Source organism: Anser brachyrhynchus (assembly GCF_964034855.1).
Source record: "Anser brachyrhynchus genome assembly, chromosome: 1".
In the NCBI taxonomy this organism is placed as follows: Eukaryota; Metazoa; Chordata; class Aves; order Anseriformes; family Anatidae; genus Anser; species Anser brachyrhynchus.
The window spans coordinates 17,457,055-17,467,023 of record NC_137694.1 but is presented as its reverse complement, the minus strand read 5'-3'; the positions used below and the strand labels follow the sequence as shown (position 1 = coordinate 17,467,023).

The 9,969-nt window shown below is 38.9% G+C and overlaps 1 long non-coding RNA gene across 1 annotated transcript; it reads right to left on the bottom strand.

Annotated features, from left to right (window-relative positions):
- Positions 1-2,396: 2,396 nt before the first annotated feature.
- On the bottom strand, positions 2,397-6,533 carry LOC308192264. The gene is made up of 3 exons (XR_013948682.1): positions 6,390-6,533; positions 3,697-3,807; positions 2,397-2,880 (listed from the first exon to the last, which is right to left on the bottom strand). It is a non-coding gene; the product is annotated as an uncharacterized lncRNA (long non-coding RNA).
- Between the last annotated feature and the right edge of the window lie 3,436 nt (positions 6,534-9,969).

Here is a 9,969-nt window from a genome sequence, read left to right as displayed (position 1 = left end):
CAGTGATGAAGTAGCTGAATTGATTAAATTATTTGGAACCAAGTGTCACTGATTTGAAAGTGATTCATGTTGGAATCAGTCATTCACTGCAAACAACCATACTGCTAACAAAAATCGGATCTGGTGCTTAAATGAGATAACCTAATAACATAGCATCATAGAATCATTAAGGTTGGAAAAGACCTCCAAGATCATCTGGTCCAACCACCCCCCTACCACCAATGTCACCCACTAAACCATGTCCCTAAACACTACACCCAACCTTTCCTTAAACACACCCATGGATGGTGACGCCACCACCTCCCTGGGCAACCCATCCCAGTGCCTGACTGCTCTTTCTGAGAAGAAATGTCTCCTCATTTCCAACCTGAACCTCCCCTGGCACAACTTGAGGCCATTCCCTCTAGTCCTATCACTAGTTACCTGTGAGAAGAGGCCGACCCCCAGCTCCCCACACCTTCCTTTCAGGCAGTTGTAGAGAGCAATAAGGTCTCCCCTGAGCCTCCTCTTCTCCAGACTAAGCAACCCCAGTTCCCTCAGCTGCTACTCATAGGACTTGTGTTCAACGCTTTCATGAAAGATCGTTTAACTAGGGATGCATCTATATGTAGTCAGTTCAGATCACACACCAAGAGTATTTTTGCATTATTCACTGCTGTCAGAAAGCAGGCTCTGAAGAGTCAAATTTCTCATCTACTGAGTCACAGATTTCATCCCATGTTGCAGGCAAAATTCTGACCTCAGCTATTAGTGCTTTCCACAATCCTCAGCTGGGCAATGGTTACTGACATACCTTGATGTGATATCTTTGATGCCTAAGACATTCCAAGTAGCACCAAATGAAGTGATGCATCTCCTAGCAACAGAGGACATCATGAGCACATCAAGCTTATTTTCTAGTGAATTTCTATGGAACAAGGATAAGGATCACAGACTTTCTGTGAATCTTTGCAGCAGAGTTTGTGGACAGAATAACACACTGATAAATCCACATGGTGGATTCGTCACATCACATCATTCAGTGGACACCCCACTTCTGGAACCACAGCAGCATAACTGTATTCATACAGCACAGCATCTGGATAAATCAGCCTTACCTTAGAGGCTGGAGAGCAGCCCCGCAGAAAGGTATCTTGGTATTTTGGTTGACGTGAGCCAGCAGTGTGCCCTGGCAGCCAGGAGGTACCCTGGGGTGCATCAAGCAAGGCATTGCTAGCCAGTCGAAGGAAGGGATTGTCCTGCTCTACTCTGCACAGGAGTACTATGTGCAGTTTGGGCACCACAGTATAAGAACTAAAACTATTAGAGAGTGTCCAAAGGAGGGCTACAAAGATGGTGAAGGATCTATACAGCAAGAGGTATGAGGAGAAGCTGAGGTCCCTGGGTTTGTTCAGCCCAGAGCAGAGCAGGCCGAGGGGAGGCCTCATGGCGGCCTGCAGCTCCCTCACGAGGGGAGCGGAGGGGCAGGCGCTGAGCTCTGCTCTCTGGGGACAGCGACAGGACCCGAGGGAACGGCATGGAGCTGGGACAGGGGAGGGTCAGGCTGGGTGTTAGGGAAAGGTTCTGCAACCAGAGGGTGGTCGGGCACTGGGACAGGCTCCCCAGGGCAGTGGTCACAGCAACGAGCACCGAGTGGCCACAGCACCGAGCCTACCAGACTTCAAGAAGTGTTTGGACAATGCTCTCAGACACATGGTCTGATTTTTGGGCAGTCCTGTGCAGACCCATGCATTGGACTCGATGATCCTTGTGGGTTCCTTCCAACTCAGGATATTCTCTCATTCTGTGATTGTTGCCTTGTACATCAGGCCTCCCCTTCTAAACCTCTTTTACTGTTTTCTCTACAAAAGCAGCAACAGTAAAGTCCATTCAGAATTAGCAATGCCTTTACAGCTCTATTTACTTTAATAACTTTTGCCAAATGGAGTATGAATCAAATACAAAACTGTCAGATCTGGCCCCCTCATGTGAATAAGTTTGGTGCCCATTCTACAAAATACCTAACCAAGCTCAGGTTCTTAGACCTCCAGGTCTTTTTATGGCCCATGTGCAGGATAGCAGGAGAACAGAAATTTATAGCATTAGAAAAGAAAAGTATCAGTGACAGCTCTGGTCTACCAGTATAACAGAACTTTCTACTGCAACAGTAAAGTTCATCTGTGCAAGTGATGTACACTTCTTAGGGGATGACCTAAGATTGTACTCCCTACCCTCCCAACCCTCTACCCACACCCTCCAGAAAAATTTGCCATCACAAATTTCATCTGCTGCTGCCACAGTGTAGAGTGCATTAGTTTCATCTTGCCCTCACTAATAAATACGTCACAAGATGTATATTTGCAAAATGAAGAAAGAAAGGCTAAAACTCTAGAAAAGTAAAAGTTCCCACTTTTTATTACAACAGATGTTCTGCTCCCCTGGAACAGGAGAGGACAGCAAATTATATATGGCAGATGTGTAGTCACAGTAAAATATACTTCCCTGGAAGGTGTTCAGACACTAGGAAATTAATAAATAAATTTATGAATGTACATAGGCTAGGTTAGGCTAAGCTATGTTAGGACTGGATGTCAGGTTTTTGACTTACTTGGATATTCTTTGTGCTGCCATCTACATTCTAAGTCAACATCATTCTTTTGAGAGAAATATGACACAATCATGCACATGTCAAGTATCATGTTTATTCATAGCAACTCCATTATGCACTGTTTACAAGTAATGGACTCATTTTTCATTTAAAAGTACTTGTAAATATATGCCTTCTAACTAAAGGTATTCTAAATTTCTAAAGGTATCCTAAATTTCCATGAAAGTTTATAATAAACACAGGTAGGACAGCAACCAATCTGCAGGCCACTGACAGTTTGACAGCTGTGATTTCTGCAATGAAAAAAAAAAATGTTATTCAACTTGAAAAAAAAAAAATGTATCCCACAAGAATTTGGTAAAGTATGTGTGAGTATGTGTATGTATCCTCACCTAAACAAACCCTGTTTGTTAGAATCTGTAAGAAGCTGTTTTGAAGAGCTATTGATTTATCTGTCATTTTCAGTCACTCTTTGAGATTCTGATTTAAATTTCAAAACAATTCCTTTTTATACTCGCAAAATTAATCACATGCCCTTTGCTGTCTGAGCAGAGCTGAGCCCACCTGAGCACAAGCCCTGAGCCCCCCATGCTTGGCATGCAACTCTAGACTCCATACTGCTAATGTCTTCTTAATGTGCTTCTACTTGGGCACACTTTGGAGCACTGCTGGTTCTGCACATTTTCTGTCTTGAAAAGGCAAAACTGTGTTATCACTGTAACTGAAATTGTAATATTTGTTTTTGATTTTATGTTCTCAGACATAATAACCTAGCAAATCAACCCTCAAAGAAGTTAGGAGGCAATTTGAAAATTACTTGAAAAAGATCTCATTAAACATCACCTGAAGGCTTCTGTCAACAATGAAGTTTCTCTAGTATTTCTATATATATTTATTTATATGTATGCATATACATAGACACACTTCTTTTTTAAATTGAAATTGATTTTAAGATGTTCCTTCAAGATATACACTAATCTAGTATGTGTATTTCTTGCCACTTTTCCTCCATCATATTTAACCTAGAAAGGTTAAATATAACCTTAAAAACATCTAGGATTTTTTTTTAATATATATACTTCCTTTTAGCTATTTTCTTAACACCATACCAGTGAGTAGTTTCAGAAAGCTCGTTCTGGTCATCGCACACTCAAAGCTGTCAGCTAACTCTTTTTGGAGAGCAGCATCCACATATTCTCATCAGCTGAGATCCTCAACCCCTATATTTAAAGAGTGACAGAATTCATGTTCTGATCCCACTGAAGGAGATGAAAGAGAGATGGAAGTAGGTAGTAATAGCAAGAAAAATGCTCAGGGTGTAATATAGATTAGATTAGATTCCATTCCATTACATTACATTACATTAGATAGTAAAGAAGAAAGTGTTAAGTACCTAGATGGGAAAGAGCACTGTAGGAAAGGAGGGAAGGACGGAGGGAGGGAGGGAACACTGTAAAACTGAAATCCGTACAGAGAAGAAACTCAGAACGAAATTAAATTGTGGATAAATTCTTGAAGAATAGAGGAAATTTGATGACAAAAAAAAAAACAGCTATTAAGAAAAAATATTTTAAATTTAGTCCTGCAAAAAATGTGGTTACTGAAGGTAAATACAGAAAAACAGGTGGTCAAGGGAGCTTTAGTAAAGGCTAAGGTTAAGGTTTTGTTTTGTTTTGTTTTGTTTTGTTTTGTTTTAATTGTAGTGAACGTGTTTTACTAAATAGTAAAAGGTATGGATCCATGCTGCTGTGATTATGTATAGCACACACACAAACCATGAATGCTTTCCCATAAGAAAAGGAGTGGCATCCCTGCCCCAGCTTGCCTTGACATTCCTTTAGGATATTGCATATCACCTTCAATTCCTCTTTGAAAAGGTGACAGCCTTAAGAGCAGAATGATCCACTTCTTTCTCTGCCTGTGACCTGCCAGGAAGACCTGCCAGGCATTTGGGCATTAAGGAAAGAATTCACTGTCCTTTTTTTTAAGTCCGTCAGGAGCTGTTAACTCCAAATTGGCTGATTGTCTTATCTCTGGCTTCAGGATGAACCTATCTAAGTGTCAGAATCTTAAGCTGTTGAGAGAAGTATTGATCGAGTCTTTGCAGTCAAAAGTCTTTAAATCACTCAAAATGCAAGAGAGGTTTAGGGACTTCTCAGGTAAAAACTAGAGCTCTGAATTGCTGCGAAGGCATTTTTTTAGGGCAACCTCAATTTCTTATCAGAAAGGCTCAAAGACCAGAATGCCACAAAGGTTTAGTGGGCATTTTCATCTCTTGTATTGTTTTGGTATTAGGCAATGTTGGGCACATTATGTAAATCATTAAGAATCTATCCACTGAATACTGACGGTGTTCATTAAACACATTATTTGCATAATAGCACTTCATTAATTATAGAGCTCTTGAATAATGAAAATAGTTGTCAAATAATATATTAACTGGATAATGGCAATAATAGGCAAATAGTATTAAGCAGTTCCTGTAATAATTCATCATAAATATATTTGCTAGAATTAAACTATCAGACAAATATTAATTATTTACACATATGAAAGTATTAGTTCTCTCTTGGGCATTTAAGTAGTGAATTTTGATGTTATTCAATCAAAGACCAAGGACAACAAACCATTCCACTTTCAACTCACTATACATAGCATACTGATCTAGAGGCCTGTCATTAAAATCCTGTTAAAATAAAGTGTCTGTGTTCGATATCCCTGGACACACAAATATCGTGTATTTATAAATGATTCCTAGATATACTAAAAAACTATTGAAAACTGCCAAGAAAATTTAATGTAAATGAAGAAATAACTTTTCTGACATTCAGAAAGCTCAAAATAATTTTGATCATAATTTTGAACAGTTAATTCAAAACTTTATGTTAGTCATAATAGTATTTTTAGAAACTTTAACAAAAATCACAAGAACATGAAAGAGTTAAATTGGAACTGTAGGTAGAGTAGCAACTAAATTTATTTTTTAATATGGACAATAAGGTGTGGGTTGTTTTGTTTTGTTTGGGGGAGGGGGGCTGGCTACATACAACAAATTTATATAAACAACAAAATCCATTACAATTTTCATATTATTACAAAAAGTAAGCACTATTTTAAAAGCTCCTTACAGTAGGTATGTTTTAACCCAACAGTCAGCTAAACAACACAGCCATTCACTCACTCCCCCTGCAGTGGGAGAGAATTGAAAAGAGCTAGAGCTCATGGATTGAGATAAGGACAGCTTGAAAGGAAGAAAGGAAGGAAGGAAGGGAGGGAGGGAGGGAGGGAGGAAGGAACAGAAAGGAAGAAAGGAAAAAAGAAAGGAAGAAAGAAAGGAAGGAAGGAAGGAAGGAAGGAAGGAAGGTAGGAAGGAAAGAAAAGAAAAGAAAAGAAAAGAAAAGAAAAGAAAAGAAAAGAAAAGAAAAGAAAAGAAAAGAAAAGAAAAGAAAAGAAAAGAAAAGAAAAGAAAAGAAAAGAAAAGAAAAGAAAAGAAAAGAAAAGAAAAGAAAAGAAAAGAAAAGAAAAGAAAAGAAAAGAAAAGAAAAGAAAAGAAAAGAAAAGAAAAGAAAAGAAAAGAAAGAAAAGAAAAGAAAAGAAAAGAAAAGAAAAGAAAAGAAAAGAAAAGAAAAGAAAAGAAAAGAAAAGAAAAGAAAAGAAAAGAAAAGAAAAGAAAAGAAAAGAAAAGAAAAGAAAAGAAAAGAAAAGAAAAGAAAAAAGAAAAGTGAAATAAAATTAGAAAAAAATAATAACAACAACAAAAGAATAAACAAAGCAAGTGATACACAATGGAATTGCTCACCACCTGCTGACTAATTCCCAGCCAATCCCCCAGCAACAGCAGCCTCCACGGCCAGCTCTTCACAGTTTTATGGTTAAGCATGACGCCGTATGGTATGGAATATCCCTTTGGTCAGTTTGGGTCCTCACTGTGTCCCCTCCCAGCTTCTTGTGCACCCCCAGCCCCTTCACTGGCAGGGCACCAGGAGGAGATGAATAGTCCTTGACTTAGTGTAAGCACTGCTCAGCAACAGCTAAAACATCACATTATTCTCCTCCTAAGTACAAAACACAGCACTATACCAACTACTAGGAAGAAAATTAACTCTATCCCAGCCGAAACCAGGACAGTAGTAGACAAGGAAAGATCAATTTTGTATTATCTTCATCTTTAAATGTTGTAAAGCATTTACTTTTTGATGCGACTTCACACTGAAAAAATCTCAGGAGAAAGTAAAGAGCTGCATGTTTCACTGATGGTGGTCAAATGGTTTAGCATTTTTTCAGATTTACATGTAAATTTAATAGTTGGATTGAAGTGGTGGGAACTCAGATATTATATCACTACTCAGAGTACACAGGTTAATAATTATTCATGTTCCTGTCTTTGTTCTGCCCAATGTGTATTAATACCATTTATGTTATAATAACTTCTACAAGGTCCCAACTTATTCAGTAAACACCTTCTGAGGGGATGTTTGCTAAGTGCAGCCAAGTGCTTTCTAGCAATACGAGCTGAGGTGAAGTGCTTTATGAAGCACTTGCAATTTATGGTTATATAGGTCAGATGTAAGCAGCCTTTAATGTTAACTAAACCCTCAATTTTGCAGGTTTTTTTTTTTTTTTCTTTCTCAAAGAGCTACACAACATAGCTAATGACATCGAATTTAGTTTATCTCTCTCAAAAGGATTAAGGTGATAATCCCACTTACTGAACCCTGAAGGCAATTTCCTTAGTGTTCTCTTTGTCACAAATACTATACCCCCTTTCTGCAACCCTGATCATACCAGATAAATAGTATGGTCTGCTCTGAGAATTTTTCAGTATTGTTTCTTCTCTGTTTTATTACACCAATAAATTATGAATGTTATGTGACTGGGTTATGTACAGAATAAAACTTTTAATTTTTCTAATACATAGCACATTGTTTCCAGTGATGGTGCTAGCCTTCATTATCACAGATGGGCCAGGTATATTTTATTTATTTTTATTTTTGCAATCAAAAGAATGGTGGAATGGGAAAGGACTAATAGGAAGAAGTGATACGAGGATATTCATGGACTTTGATTTGGGGAGGAACTTCAGAATCTCTAAGTGCAGGTAGGAACACCAGACCTGATCAGGTGGGAAAGGTAAGGTCAAATGGGATGCTGGATGGGGAGCAGAAGACTGAACAGACGAGAAACTGAAGCTAGGAACAAGCATGAAGGATCTGGGAGACATGTTTTGTAAGGACTTGGTAAATGGGGAAAAATAATTAGAGGTAGGTTAAAATACTGAAACACAGAAATTATGAATGGGTGTGAGGCAAAACTGTGAACACTGAGGGTTCCTGTCTAAGAAAATAGAGCTCTCAAGGGCTCAGGTGCAAAAATGCAATTCATAATAAAGAAAACTTCTGCCTAGAAGACCACTGCCTTATTCTTGCCAAGAATACAAAGGAAGGGACACATGAATAATTGATCACAGGATAGCCAGTGGCATGCTAGGTTCTCCAAAATAGCTTCACATGTCAATGCTCTTACTTTTCAGGTAACAGCAGGTAGTGAGAATTTGAAACTTTAACCTCTCATGCGGTACAAGAAGGAGCCTGAAATGCCTCAGGCTGAATTTAGCAGTGCAGGAGAATCCTGCCTACCTTGCTTATGCACCTGAGAAGACCACAGGCACAGGAGGTTTCATGAAATTCGCTTCCTACTAACTTATAGCGTTGCATAAGCCATGCAAGGGATTCGTATCAGCAGAGAACTGAGCTGAAATGCCTAACTAGACCCATTTGAGATTCAAAAGGCCTAAGTGTGCCAATTTTGTGGTGTGCATTCTTTCTAATATCCCTCCTTCTTGGCCTAAGAGCCTTTGCATTTTCTAGTGGTCCAGCTTGGTCCTTTTAACCCTCAGGGCCCTGGAAGATGCAAGCTCCAGCTGAGGACATAATGTATCTTCTGCTGAAAGTAAATCAAACTGAGGATATAATTCAGCCATAAGAACTTAGTTGTTCCAGTTCTGAGCATCACATATCCTGGGAGTCTTTGCCTCTCTGTGTCATTCTTGCACAGGGTGCTAAGAAGTTGCACCAATTAATTTTTCTGAGTAATTGAGATACTTCAGTGAGAAGCACCACAGAAATACTAATGAGAAAATTAATTATTCTACATGGGTAGCAAAATTAGATGTGTTCAGAAAAGATGGCATGTGCTCACTCACCAACAATGAGAATACCAAATATTGATTAGTTGCTCATTAAATCTGCACCATCCATTCTGTCAGATGCTTCTCTGATCCAAATCAGTCCTGTTCTTGCCATTATTCACCCCATCATGCTGTAGACTCTTAATTGAGGTGCTTCCATTTTCTACTTTTTCCAAGTCTGATGGGATGAAACAGGCCACCCCAGGGACTGTTCAGATCCTGCAACAGTAAAATCAAATGTTCAAGTTATCTCACTCCTGACAAGCTATCGGCAGAATGTTGAATAACTACACTTGAATTTTAGGTATTTTAATAAGTGTCTAATTTAGGTAGGCTACATTAGGGCGTATCTGATCAGTGCAATTACGAACTATCGTAAGGAAAAGGAACACTGAGACACAGTTTATATTATATTGACAATCAGAGTTCAGGCATTTTCTGACTTTAAGCACTTCACTCTGCCTCACAGAAAATGTTCTTTCAATAGTGGAGATTTTTTGACAGTATGCTAGGGCTTGTCAACTTTACTGAATGCCTTGTTGACGATCAGAAAGAGATCAAGCTGAACTACATGTCGTTCTACATAACCAATGGGTCCAGCAGTCCCTTTTGCCTGTTATCTGTTGTACACCACTGTTCATTTCCATGTCCCACCAGCTGCATAGTCCTTTCATACCCATGTCAGTAAGTCTCTTTGTTAGTGACCATGCTTCTCTGTAAAACTCATTTAGAAGCTCTCTTTCTTTTAGAACGCTGGGTATTACACGACAAAAATGGTTTCAATTTCATTCTGATTTGAACTTTGTATTGTTCCTCTCTATCTTGTTTCCTTTCAGGGATCTTCTTCCTTGAGTCTCCAAGCAGTTGTTATTTAGGGTTAATTAGACAATGTGAGAAGAGATATTCATGGCCTGTCCTTCCCTCCTTTTTAAAAAATTTTATTAGCTTATAGTCAGCAGTTAGTCAGATAGATGCAGAACTCAAAAGACTGACTTGTCTTGTGGATTTTTAATGCATGCTGAACCAGGGAATGTAGAAGACTTTAACAAACTACTGCAGAAGCTGCTATGAGACACCTTCTGTTTGGGCCTTCCTTCTCACTTCCAGCTGATCAGGACTGTTGCTGTCATGACTTTCTGCCTTGGTGTGGTAGTTTTACCCGCTGGGCAGCTGAGCTCCACCACAGTCATTCTCT